General features: G+C 33.9%; 1 long non-coding RNA gene across 1 annotated transcript in view; it reads right to left on the reverse strand.

Annotated features, from left to right (window-relative positions):
• Positions 1 to 10,557, reverse strand: part of LOC144330536 (uncharacterized) — a 53,988-nt gene extending 43,431 nt beyond the window's left edge. The window contains exon 1 of the long non-coding RNA XR_013396832.1: positions 10,108 to 10,557. This is a non-coding gene — a long non-coding RNA (uncharacterized LOC144330536). The remainder of the gene's footprint in view (positions 1 to 10,107) is intronic.
• Positions 10,558 to 13,990: the final 3,433 nt, after the last annotated feature.

Here is a 13,990-nt window from a genome sequence, read left to right on the forward strand (position 1 = left end):
GCTTATATCAAGAATATATTTTAAAATGTTCTCAAAACTGAACCATAAGAAAACAAGGAACCTATTTAAAAAGCAGACAAAGTCTGAACTAACACTTCATTGGAAAAGCTATTCAGTTGAGAAATTAAGCACATGAATAAATAATCAACCTTATTAGCCATTAGGGAAATGCAAATCAAAACCACGAACAGGTAGCACTACACACTTATTACAATGTATAAGAAAAACAAAACCTGACAATGCAAATGATGGCAAGAATATAGAAGAACAGAAACTCATTTCTTTCTAGTGGGAATCCAAAATGGTACAGCCACTCTCCAGAAAGTACTTTGCTGGTTTCTTATAAAATTAAACATACATTTACTATAGCCCATAGCTACCCTACTCTTAGGTATTTACCCTATATAATTACAAACGTATGTTGATACTAAACCTTTTATTGAATATTTATAGCATCATCATTCATAACCACCAAAATTAGAAACAACCTAATGCACTTCACTGTGTGTATGGATAAACAAAATGAGGTATCAATACAATGAAATTTGACCAAGCAATGAAAAGGAATGAACTATTGATACATGCAGTGATGTGAGTGGATATTAAATGCATTATGCTAACAGAAAGAATCCAGTCTGGAAAATTTGTTTATTGCACAATTCCATTAAGTTAAAATTCTAGAAATGGTGAAACTATGGGCACACACAAAAATAACACAAGTGTGGTTGACAGGATTAGGGGTGAAGGAGGGTTCAACTACAAAGGGAAAGCACCATGGAGTTTATTGTGCTGATGGGACCTTTCTGATCCTGGTTGGTTGTGGTGGTGGTTATGTGAATCTATGTATGTGTTAAAAATTGTAGAACTACACTCTAAAATCACAAAATTTTTTATTTCCATAGTATACTACATAATATATGTATACTATGCTATATATACTATATATAAATGTGATAGTATAATATACTATATTAATATGCTATACATTTATATACAATCATAGGTAAATTAAAGTAAATCTAATTACCAAATAGCTGTCCAGAATAGAGTAGTATTCTTAGCAGTTTTACGAAAGCTTAGACACTTTCTATGTATTACTAAAAATTTTTATCTTAGGCCTAAATCTCAAATCTAATAATTCTAACCTAACATGGAAAGTTATAAATGTTCAATAAATAGAATAAAATTCAGTTTTAAAATCCTGCAAGTAAAGTATCTCAGGTGAAAATCAGAGAGATTAAAATATACATGTAGAGAGATTCTTGGTGTACTCAGTTTGCATGGAAGGACTATTCTAAAGGTATAGCCACTGCTTCTCCAATATGACAGAAGACTTTTATGGACGTACTCCTGACACTATTAGAAAGAATGACATTTTATGTTTGTTTGTTTCCTACTTTTAGTACCTATGAATTCTAATAGTAGAGCTGTCAAACAGATGATATGATAGATTTTTATCCAGCACATCTTTACAAAGTATGTAAATTTTCCTCATATGCGATCTCAGACCATGCATCTTTGACTTACCGTAGTGAGCTTCATGGCAGGCTGAATTAAAGCAACTGTACTCACAATCTGTTCAGATTGGAAATGTGTCAAGAGAGTCTTTGGTGGGTTACTGACAATTTGCCAGATTTACTCCAAGCTGACAAGTAATGGCTTAGCTTTCTTGAATGGCTCTCTTAGAGTTGTGCATAATATAATATGGTTACACTCACACACACACACACACACTTTGATTTTGGTAATAAAACTTACACAGTTAAACTTTCAAAGTGTGTTTTGTGTAAATCAGAGGTTACCAATGTATGCTTTATAGACTCCTGGTGATGGGGAGGATGTCACAAAATTACCACAAGAGTTCTAACAGTGTGGATATACACCAACCAGAATTCTTGGAGTGCAGTGGTGCAATCTTGGCTCACTGCAACTTCTGCCTTGTAGGTTCAAGTGATTCTCATGCCTCAGCCTCCCGAGTAGCTGGGACTACAGGTGTGTGCCACCATGCCCAGCTAATTTTTGTGTTTTTAGTAGAGATGGGGTTTTGCCATGTTGGTCAGTCTATGAGGACACATTTTCAAATGCATTTGACAAATTACGTGGCACATAATGACAAAGTACACAAATCTTAATCATTAATTAATTCGTAATAGCTTTTTATTATTACATATTTTCCCTAGTAATGAATACTAAAATTGCAATTCCATTATTGTAAGGGTGAAGAAAATATTTTATTTTCAAGGGAATCATCATGTGTAAGTTCAGAACCACCAATGTATACATGTAAATCATGACAGGCATAATTATATTATTTCAATTTTTTGCTGCTTTCCAACACAATCAGCTGAGAAACATACAACATCTTTGAGAGAAGTTAATGCTAGTGTTGATATACTTAAGACCTTTTAAAATATCTCTCTCTATTGAAATTTTATTGGATTCCTTTTTAAAAATGCTGCTTAATACAAACAGGGAAAACTCAATATTACTAGCTGTTGGAACATCAGATACCAGGATCAGCATAGCAAAGTAACAGTTACTCTACTGCGGGACATAGGAACAGGTGGTCCCTGCAGAGAACATGAACACCACAACACCAAAGAACTCTCCCCGTCACGTTCCCCTGGTTTCTTCACTCTTGCTTCATTCTCTCTCAATGACTTTTATTGTGTACCAATTGCAGAATTAGAAATATATTTCCTATTTGAAAATACATTTTAGGCGTGTTTTCCATGATTTGCTGGAACTGGTGCAACCCGTTTAGAGCCTTTAGGATATTACTCTATGAAAAATATTCCCTGAGCAATGTGGATATTTCTGGTTGGTCAGAGTAAAACTCATTTTACTTGAATCCAAACAATTGATCGCATTATTGCCTGGTTAACTGCTCTGAGCCAGTGCCCATTTGATTAGTCTTCTTAATAAAAATTCACAACCAATTTAATGGGCAGCTTTTCTGACCTATTGGATGGAGTACTGTACTCATGGGGGTGTTATAAGTATTACTCTTCATTGCTCTAGATAATTGGTATCAATGATTGAGATGACAAAACATCATCACAGCAAACGCAAAATATTCTATTAGAAAGTTAATAAGGTAGAATAATCTGAATGAGAAAATAAATGTGTTCATAATTTCTTAGTTGCAGGCTCTTAATAATAAAATGAGAGGTATTTACTTAAGAAAGTAGTGAGGAGCTTCATATGCTGGCAGTCTGAGTTTCATTCTGGGTTACCTTGACCTGAAGATACACTGAATATTTTGGAGATCTGATACCTGACTTCAGTGTCTTGTCAGTAATAAGGACTGCTACAGGCTGTAGGAACACCACATGCAAGAATGAAAACCACTGAAACCCCAGTCTGGTTTTGCTAGTTGAGAATTTAGGCTCTAGGTTTTATGTAAAATATGCACATTTTAATTGCTGGGAATGTATACTAATGTATGGGTTAGTACTTTATTAACTCAACAAAGCACAGCAGTCAGCTAGACCTGCCCCATTGACCATGGTGTTTAATGGTGGGTTAAGGCCCATGGGAGGATTTAGCTACATATTTTGAGAGAGGGAAATAATAGAGACGCCATGGATTTTGAAAGATGAAGGAAAGAAAAGTGGGTACTTCAAGTTTCACAGGTGGAAGAAGAGTAGTTCCCTCTCAAATACAGGGACCTAGAAATAAAATGCCTTGTGTGGGAATAGCTACACTGGCACATAGAAGCATATTCCATCTACAAGCTTCTGCTCTGGGTGCTTGGTGGCACTGAACATCACTGCTGGCTGTGAGCACTAAAATAGTGCCTGACTGATGGGGGGCTAATAGTGGCAATGATGGAGGTTGGACAAAGGAGTCCATTGTGGGCAGCAAAACATATTCCTTTTTCATTTCTCTGGGTCTTGTATAATGCAATGTAAGAGGGGAAGTTTCAATAATAATAATATTGAGGTTTTCACAAACTTCAGCAAGAGTAAGGGCTCAGTCAGATCAAATGAAATCAGAATATTTTAAAAGAAATACAACATACCTTTCACATAAAGTGCAGTTACAATAACGAGAAAACTTAGAAGGTACACAGTATGAAAAATATGAGCTTAATTTAAGAGAAGAAGGAGCCTGAATCATAATTCTAAGAAGAATTAAAGCCCAAGAGGCTTATTTCCAACTTCCCTCAGACTAGAAATCTCTTGATCACGTATCGCTAGTCTTTGACCACTGGCACCAAGTAAGACATTTTCTCTTTACAATGTCTTACTTAGTGTAGTGTTTGCAAGCATAAGGGTTAGAGTTAGACAGCCTAGACTTGAATCTTGCCTTGCGACTCTGTTACTTGTGAAGTTAAACAAGTTGCTTAACTTCTGCCAAATGAAGATAACAGTAGTACCAAGAGTACTCAGTGCTATGCAGATTAAATGAGTGTCACAAGAGTACCTAGCATGGCAGCACAGAGTGAGCATTCAGTAAATCTAACCATTCTAACTATCATCATTATTTCCATTACCATTATTCAGGCTTTAAGCCTTTATCACCTAGGAAATCACAAAATTCTAACATCTCCCTGCCTCAGTTGGAGTTCTCTGGTACCTTCCTCATATCAACCTAGAGGGAGGCCCCTAAAATAAGGTTTTTATCATTTTTCCCAGTATTTTAAAGACCTTCACTATCTCTCCATTATCTACATAATCATTTTTTAAAAATTATGTATATTTGTAGCTTACATTTAGCTTTCCAACTGTGTTTCCTTTCCTATCTCTTAAGTGAATGGTCTCCTAGGTGTTAGTCTTGCCCTTCACACTTCTGCTTGAGTACTTCAATGATTAAAATATTTGGTGACCTACTCATAAATTCAAATATTTCTTTCAGGGAAAAAAGTTGAGAAAGACACATTTATTTGCTCCACATATTTCTGTGACTGGCATGGTGAAGAAACTTTCACAAATATTGTCCCTATGATCTTATTTAGCCTTCATACAACATAATTCTTCTTGGAAATGGAACCCTGGGTATTTTGAACTCTTGATGATGATGGACTTAAAAGAAAATGGATTAAGCATTAGCAGCATAGAATGCCCTGGGCTATTGATATCTTAAATATGGTGTTACCCGATACCGAAAAACACAAGGTTTGGGAAATAAAGGAGAATGCTACCATTATGTGGTTATCTTAGAACATGGAGCCAGACCATATTGCTATTAATAGGACTGTGGTATATGTAGTGAATATTGCAATCAGGTGGCAGGAAAGGTAAGTAGACCTTAGTTGAGCAAGTGAAAAAACTTGTCTTCTTTGTAAAAAGGAGATCAATTTTGTTCAGACTCTAAGGTGTTGAGATGTTTCCAATGTGGGCAGAACATGGATCTAGATCACAGGTAATGTAAGGGGCAAGTCCAGAAAAAATGTGAGGATTTGCCCTAAGCAATTATTATTTCCTTTGTCCTATGGATTTCACTAAAGTCTACTAAATTTGCTGCTTGATCTCTGCTGAGCTGTGTGAAATTGAACAGGGCACTAGTCTCTTCTTTGGCTACCTGGTTGAGCCCATTTATAGCTGACACACTCTCATGACCCCCAGTGCCAGGAAACAGCTGATGTGCTTTATATCACACTATATTTGCTTTACAAAATTTTTTATAAATGGAATAATACAGAAGGTGGTCTTTTTGTTTTTGATTCCCACTTAATGTTTGCTGGTATTCTTTATATTATCCCACAGGTCTCTGAATTTATGTGAAATTTTCTTCAATCATGTCAATACCTTTTGGTAATTATTACGTCCTTTTGGGAATTTATATTTTCTGATTCATTGTTGTCATGCTTGCCTTTAACTCTTCAAATGTGATTTTGCTTTACTTCCTTGAACATATTTATAATAGTTGCTTTGAATTATTTTTCTGATACTTTGAGATTCTAGAGACAATCAAAATTAGTCTATTGACTGCTCTTATTTTACCCCTGCGATGGGTTACCCTTTCTTGCTTTTTGTGAGTGCCTTGTAATTTTTGGTTAAAAGCTAAGCATTTAAGGTAATATAATTTAACTTCTCTGAATGCTTATTCCCCCCAGCTCCAGCATTTGTTGCTGCTGTTTTTTGTTTTTTCATCTGTTTAGTAATTCTCCTGGTCTAAATATATGAAATGGTTTGACAACACAAGACAATGTTATAAATTTGGTTTTAAACATTTGTATAATTTATAAAGAAATTATAATTCTGAAGGAATTATAAGGGGGAAAACAGCCTTTTGCTTTTATACTTGATATTTATCACTCTGATGCTCCCTGTCCTTTTCTGTGGAACTGGAATAATTTCTCATCATAATGAAGAACTTCTTTAGTATTTCCTGTAGTACAGCCAACTAGCGACAAATTCTTAGTTTTCTTTTGTTAGACTCCCAAGAAGCCTGACTGAGAGGAGGAGCAAGTAAAGAATCATAAATAACACTTAATGAAACTGAAGTTCAGGAGGGCTAGAACAAGAACAGAGTTACAAATAAACAAAGGAAGGACACTTAAGGATATCTAAAACAACACTAAAAAGACTCCTCACAGATGAACACTATGGGTTTCGAATTACAAATTCCAGTATATAAATTCAAGTTCTCTGATAAATTAATGGCCTGGAAAATCAAGTGCAGGAAATATCTCTAAGTATAGAGTAAAATGACACAGAGAAATCACTTAGAAAAGGATGAAAAACTTAGAGATGGTTCTAGGAAATCTAATATAAGAAAAAGTTCTCCAGAAGGAGAAAAATGAATAGATATAAGAGGGTAATCAGAAAACTGTATATACATACAAAAAAATTCATTCAGCAAATAAGAGATCTGTTTTTAAAGATTAAGGAATACTGTACTTTATACCAAAATAAGAACAAAAGCCAACAACCAAGAAGTATTTTGGTAACAATACACACACACACACACACACACACACACACACACACACACACAAACACACATTAATGCAGTTCGGACAGAGCAAATTATCCCCGTTTCCTAATAGCAAACTGCCTTTGGGATGTTTGTTGGTAACTATGCAAGTTGGAAGGCAGTGGAATATCATCTACAGACTAGTGAAATAAAAAGTCTTATTTCAGAACCCTGTGCTCAACCAAGATATTATACACTTGACTGTTTTTTATTTTAGATCAATAATATTCAAGAACTTAGCATATTACCCAAGTGGCCACCAAAAGAAAAATATTTGAAAAAGGTTCTAACAGCATTTGCGGCTATAAATCAGGTACCTTGGAAAGAAAGCAGACCCTGGGAAGCAAACATGGTGGTGAGCAATCACTAAGAATGCATTTAATGATAAGTACAGACCATCTGGAAATATATAATATGAGTTTAAGAAAAACTATTGAGGCCAAGGTCGGCAGATCAAGAGGTCAGGAGATCAAGACCATCCTGGCTAACATGGTGAAACCCCATCTCTACTAAAAATACAAAAAAATGAGCCTGGCGTGATAGTGGGTGCCTGTAGTCCCAGTTACTCAGGAGGCTGAGGCAGGAGAATGGTGTGAACCCGGGAGGCGGAGCTTGCAGTGAGCCCAGATCACAGCACTGCACTCCAGCCTGGGCGACAGAGTGAGACTCTGTCTCAAAAAAAACAAAAAACAAAAAAACTATTGAAACAGAAGAGGTATACATCAAAGTAAATTCTATTAAGTTCAGAATTATGCCAACAAATCATATAAATGGAGATGTAGAAGAAAACAGGAAAAGTTTTCTAAATGTCTCACTGAAGGGAGGAAAAATGTAGGAGAGAAAAATGCAAATTATGAGAGACATAATATTCCATGTTATGAAAAAGACAGGAAAGAAGATAAAGATCGTTAGAAAAATGTACTGTGTGGTAGTTATTTAAAAATAATTTTAAAAGAGATTAATGTCTTAATTTTTAAGGGTGAAAATGAAGTGAACAACAAGTTATCAGAATAGTAAAATTAAGGGAAAAGGTAAAATAATCCAAAATTTAAAATCAACATAGAGTAGATGAAAAGATTAGTTATAATACATTTTTTTACATTTTAATATTGTAGTCAGGATATGACCATACTCAATAAAGATAAAAATTTAAATTAATAATAAAAAGAAATGGCTGAAAGATACAAAGTTTTAGTTATTCAAGATAAATAAGTTCTAGAGATCTACTATACAGCACAGTGCCTATAGCTCATGATATTATATTGTATACTTAAAATTTGCTATGTTGGTGAATCTTATGTTAAGGACTCTTATCACATATACACAAAAACACCACATCATCATCATCATAAAGGGGATGGGAGAGAACTTTCAGAAAGTGATGCTTATGATCATGGCCTTAATGGTGATGATTGTTTTAAACAGGTTTATACTACCTCCAAACTCCTTTCAACACATTCCATTAATACATAATGCTTTTTAAATGTCTATCGTATCTTCAATAAAGTGATTTAAGAACAAAATATAAACTTGACTATAATGAAACCTAATAAATTTATTGTTTAAATGCATTTTCTATATCATAATATAAATTTTAAAAATAACAAAAGTAACTGAAATATGTTAAATATTTTGAAATTAAAAATATTTTCCTAGATTAAATAAGAAGTAAACAAAAAGTACTCATTGTCTAGAAACCAATGGATAGAATACTTCGTTAAAAAAAATCTTATGGAATAAAGTAAAGGAGGTGTATCAGGGAATAGTATGATTTTAAGTGCCTGTATTCGTAAAGAAAAGAGAAGAAAACACTATAAAATAGATATCTTTGCAATCTTCATAAAGGAACAAAAAAGAGCAAAAATAGACTAGAAATGAAAAAGGAGATAAGGAACCACTAGAGATGACTACAGACATTACATTGGCAGAAATTTGAGACCTGAAGAAATTACATGCTTGCCTAAAAACATTCTGCCAAAATATCATAACTGATGTTAGAACAAGTGGATAATTTGTGGACGTTAGAGAGATATAAAGTTAACATGAAAAAGGCCACTAGGCAAATGGTTCTGGAGATGAGTTTTATCTAATCTTTAAAGAATAAATGACTCTAAGATTATTCAAATCAATAAAGAACAAAGTTCCACATTTGATTTATACAGCCATCATTACAAACAAACCTGAAGAGGAAAAACAAATATGACATTATGGATCAATCTTTTTATTACTAAGGTTATAAAAATTCAAAGGAAAAACTTAGTAAATAACATCTTGCAATGTATTATAAGAATAATACGCTATGAGCAAGCAGTGTCTCTTAAAGAATGCAAGCGTGGTTCAATATCAGGAAATCCATCAATAAAATCAACTGAATTAGCAAGTTAAAAGAGATAAAGCATATCATACTACAAAATGCGGTTATTAAATACTGCAGCCATTGCTCATAAAAAATTTAATAAAAAGAAATAAAAGAACAACTTAAATATAATAAAAACTATCAAAAACTGAAGACAAGTATGTAAAATGGTGACACTACAATCATTTTAATTAAAATTAGAAACTATTAAGAATTTCTACTATGATATTAGCATCATTGTCTTTGATGCTTTAGAAAATGCGATATACCAAAAAATATACGACATAAATATTTAAAAAGAAGAGCTACTTTTATTTCTTCTTCCTGACATTATTACATACCTAGAAAGTGAAAAATAATTGAGAAAAATCAAAATTCTTAAGAGAATTTCATAATGTGAAAAAATACAAGATAAATATCCCCACTTAATAACTTTTATATACTCTGGCATAAAGTTTTAAAAGTGAAACTGGAAAGGGTATTCCATTTATAATAGAGACCAAAAACCTTCTATAATATTAAAAATATTAAGAATGTTAATATTCAATAATTAAAATTTAATTAAATTATTAACCAAATTGATAAACAAATAAAATGTAATATTTACAAGTAATATTTTGAATAATTAAAATATTCTTCAAATATTAAGATTAAAATATTAAATGATTTATTTCCGCAATTATATATAAGTTCGATGAAGTGCCAATGAGCATTTGCAGACCCATTTGAAAATGTATAAAATGATTAAAGTTCACAGTGGATAATAAATGTGTTAGAAAAGATAATAAAGTTATGAAGATAAAAAAATTGAGAGCGGACTTGCTTACCAGATATTGGAACGTATTGTATGTTCATCAGATCAGTGTGGAACGGTAGTCACCCTTTATCCACAGTTTCAGTTTCCATGGTTTGTTACCTGCCATCAACCCTGTGCCGAAAATACTACACGAAGAATTCCAGAAATAAACAATGCGTAAGTTTTAACTTGCCTGCAGTTCTAAGTAGTGTGATGAAATCTTGGGCTGTCAGGTTCCGTCCCTCTCAGGACATGAATCTTCCCTTTGTCCAGCAGACCCACGCTGTAACAGCTTTCCACCTGTGAGTCACTTAGCCGCCCTTTCCGCAATCACATTGACTTTCTGGTATGGTAGTGCTTGTGTTCAGGGAACACTTATTTTATCTAATAAAAGCCCCGAAGTACAACAGTAGTGTTGCTGGCAATTGAGCTATGCCAAAGAGAAACTACAGTAAAGTGTTTCCTTCAAGTAAAAAGGTGAAAGTGCTCCACTTAATTAGAAAAGAAAAAAAAATTGTATACTGAGGTCGCTAAGATCTATGGTAAGAATGAATCTATCTGTGAAATCACGAAGAAGGAAAAAGAAATTTGTGTTAGTTGTGCTGCTGCACCTCAAAATGCAAAAGTTACAGCCCAATGCATGTCAAGTAGTTAGTTAAGTTGGAAAAAGCACTAAATTTGTGGGTGGAAGACCTGAACAGAAATGTGTGTGGATTGATGGCAATCAGGTTTGGTACTGTCCATGGTTTCAAGCATCCACTGGAAGGGTTGGAACCTATCCCCTGTGAATAAAAGGGGAACTACTGTATTAGGATAGCAATAGATAAATACATCAGATCAATAATTCAGAATTAGATCCTATACTTTTCCTTTTTCTTGTGTTTAAATGTGTGGCAGCTTTCCTTACTCTTTAGTGGTCATTCTCCTGAAAACTAGCTTTGTCTTCATAAATAATGTTGGCACTATTTGCAATTCTACATTCAGGATTCTCATTTAGGAAGACAAATTACCTGCCCCCACCCCTTCTATTGAAACCTATGGATCAGCCATGCATAAATACAAGAGGATAGGCCGGGCACAGTGGCTGACGCCTGTAATCCTGGCACTTTGGGAGGCCCAGGCAGGCAGATTGCTTGAGGTCAGGAGTTCAAGATCAGCCTGGTCAACATGGTGAAACCCCGTCTCTATCAAAAATACAAAAATTAGCTGGGTGTGGTGGCATACACCGTCGGTCTCCACTACTCAGGAGGCTCAGGCCAGAGAATCGCTTGAACTCAGGAGGCGGAGGTTGCAGTGAGTCGAGATTACCCACTGCACTCCAGACTGGGTGACGGAATGAGACTCCGTCTCAAAAATTAAATAAATAAATAGACAGGCTAACTTAATATCATTGACCTTGAATTTAGTTTTGCAATTTTGAAGTTATAGATTTAAATGCTAAAGAGAAAATACAGATAATCATATCTGTTTGGAGAAAATATGTAATTTTAGATTAAGCTTCATTGTTTAGAGCCATACTATCATCAGGATATATGACGCACATCTTTATGGCTAAACAAATAACCTTTCATTAAATCTAAAGTGAGTAGTACCATGCAATCAAGGACTGTGAAGAGTTTATTTTCTTGGCTCTTTCTGTTATTCTTTTATAGCACATTTGTGTCCAGCTTTATTGTTCAAAACATCTTCAGGAGACATTATTTTAAACAAAATTGATTGTGATATGGTGATTCAAGTTATCTAACCATTAGATCTATTTTAAAATTTTGTAAAGGAAACACTGTTTTAGCAAAATTAAATAGAGAAAATTGTGGCAAAACATGCAGCAATAATTTATTTTTGCAAAACAAAAAGCGTAGAACTGCTCTCTAATTACTAGCCTTTGAGGCATTTACAGCTAAATTAAAATCATCATTAGCTGTTAAGTGTGTTTGCTTTGATTAGTTCCTGTTTTATGAGGTTTTAGGCAGAAGTAATTTTGTGGTATTATTAATGAATTTAATGTTAAGTGGAAAAAAACTTTTGTTATCTGACAAGTACCAGCTCTGGAATTAACAGTTTAAATTTTGTCAAAAGTCACAGAGATGCTTTCTAATATATTTGCCAGGTATTGAAAATGATTTTCTTTAAGTTATCTTAAAAGCTAGTGTAATGGGAAAAAAGAAATTGCCAGTCTTATTCCCTTAACCATTATATCTCAATGTTACAAAGTAGAAAAGCATAGACTTTTAATACAGTCCTGTTCAAAACCACATTTCACCATTCTGACAATTTGGAACAGTAACTTAGCCATCCTATACTCAATATTCTTCATCTATAAAAATGTGAATATTAACATCTTTTCCAAAAAAGTAGCTTTAAAGATTAAATAAAATAGTGAATGTTAAGTAGCATAGTGGCTGTGGTACATGCACTCAGTAAGAGTTAATCTCTTTTGCCTTTCCTTTCCACTTGATCTTGTGTGTCTAAAGATATTAGAAAACTAATTCCAAGCATCTATCCAAAGATAAACTGAGGGATTTAGCATATTCATGTTATTATTGCACATGAATTTTGGAAAGACAAATAATCTGAGTGTATGTGAGCTTCCTGTTTTAAACAGATAGTGACAGGAAAAATAAAAGTATACTTTCAACAATTTTGTATCAATGGGAAGACGGTTCTTTTTAAATATAATTTTATGATTTCTGAGAGCAGTTGAAAATATTTAAACCCTGTTCGTTTCATTTGCCACTAAAACCAGTAATTAAACTTAATTGCTCCGTGGGTCCAGATGTTAAGAGCTACATGGAGTTAGTTAGCACAGAAAGAAACAGAAGTCTTTTTTAAATGGAGGGAGGAATTCAGAGTTGGCCAAGGCTGCATTATTGCATTTTTGTGGCTCCAACACCATCGAAGTGTTTCGTCATACTCTACAAATTTAGTGTCTACGACTCCCATAGATCATCACTATATTCATGAAGGCTAATTCTCAGAATGTTTATATCATATTAGACATTTGTAACTTATTCTAAACATATTTCCAGCAACTAAATTGCAAACATTCCTATGATTTGAGGGAAATATGGATTTTTGTGTACAGCAATGAGGTAATATTTTGATGCTACAAAATTCTTTCTCTTGGAGCCTTCTAACCTCTCTGCATACTGTGGCATGCTTAATTATAAGACAGAAGTAATCACCCATATTTCCCAAAGTATTCATCAAACAAAAAGATAAAGGAAAAAAATGCACATTTGTGTTACCATTATTTTGATCTACTTATTTGTGAAAGAGCAGCATGATCAGAAAATGACCAGAAAAAGATTATGGGTAGGAATAAGTCCCAATATTTCATCATAAGAGATGAATTGCTGTTCATATTTAAATTATGCATCAGGATATGAAAGGTTCCTGCAGGTTCCATAGGACCAGCACTGGTTTGCAAACTGGCCAGGGTAAAATTAATGGCAGGTGGAAACCATTTTATAGCCCTACTGGCATTCACTCTGATATGATACCACTGCCTTTTTGATGAGAAATGTTAAGAAGCAGCTCTCCATCATAAGCTCTGTACAGGTTTTACATTAAGTTGTTTTTCATAAAGTTCTTTTTAAAGTTGTTCCTTTATTTGGAAGAGAACAAGCAGTTAAGCTATTGTGGCGACATACAGGTTGGTGTGAGTGTGAAAGCATGGTGTTTGTGTAAAAATGTTTCATTAGAAGGACGTAGTCAGTGGAGTTAATTCACATGCCTTGTACTACTGCTGGACAGAGTTTGCTCTGGTATAACTCAAGAGCTGAAGTTGAGAAATCTCAAGTTATTAAATATTTGAGCCATAAAAGAAATTTTAATGGAAAAACATGAGAATTGGACTAGAGACCCGCAAATCTGCAATAACAAAGTTATTTTTCCTCCAAGAATGTTTAACAATA

The sequence above is a fragment of the Macaca mulatta genome, chromosome 8 (assembly GCF_049350105.2).
Source record: "Macaca mulatta isolate MMU2019108-1 chromosome 8, T2T-MMU8v2.0, whole genome shotgun sequence".
Taxonomy (NCBI): Eukaryota; Metazoa; Chordata; class Mammalia; order Primates; family Cercopithecidae; genus Macaca; species Macaca mulatta.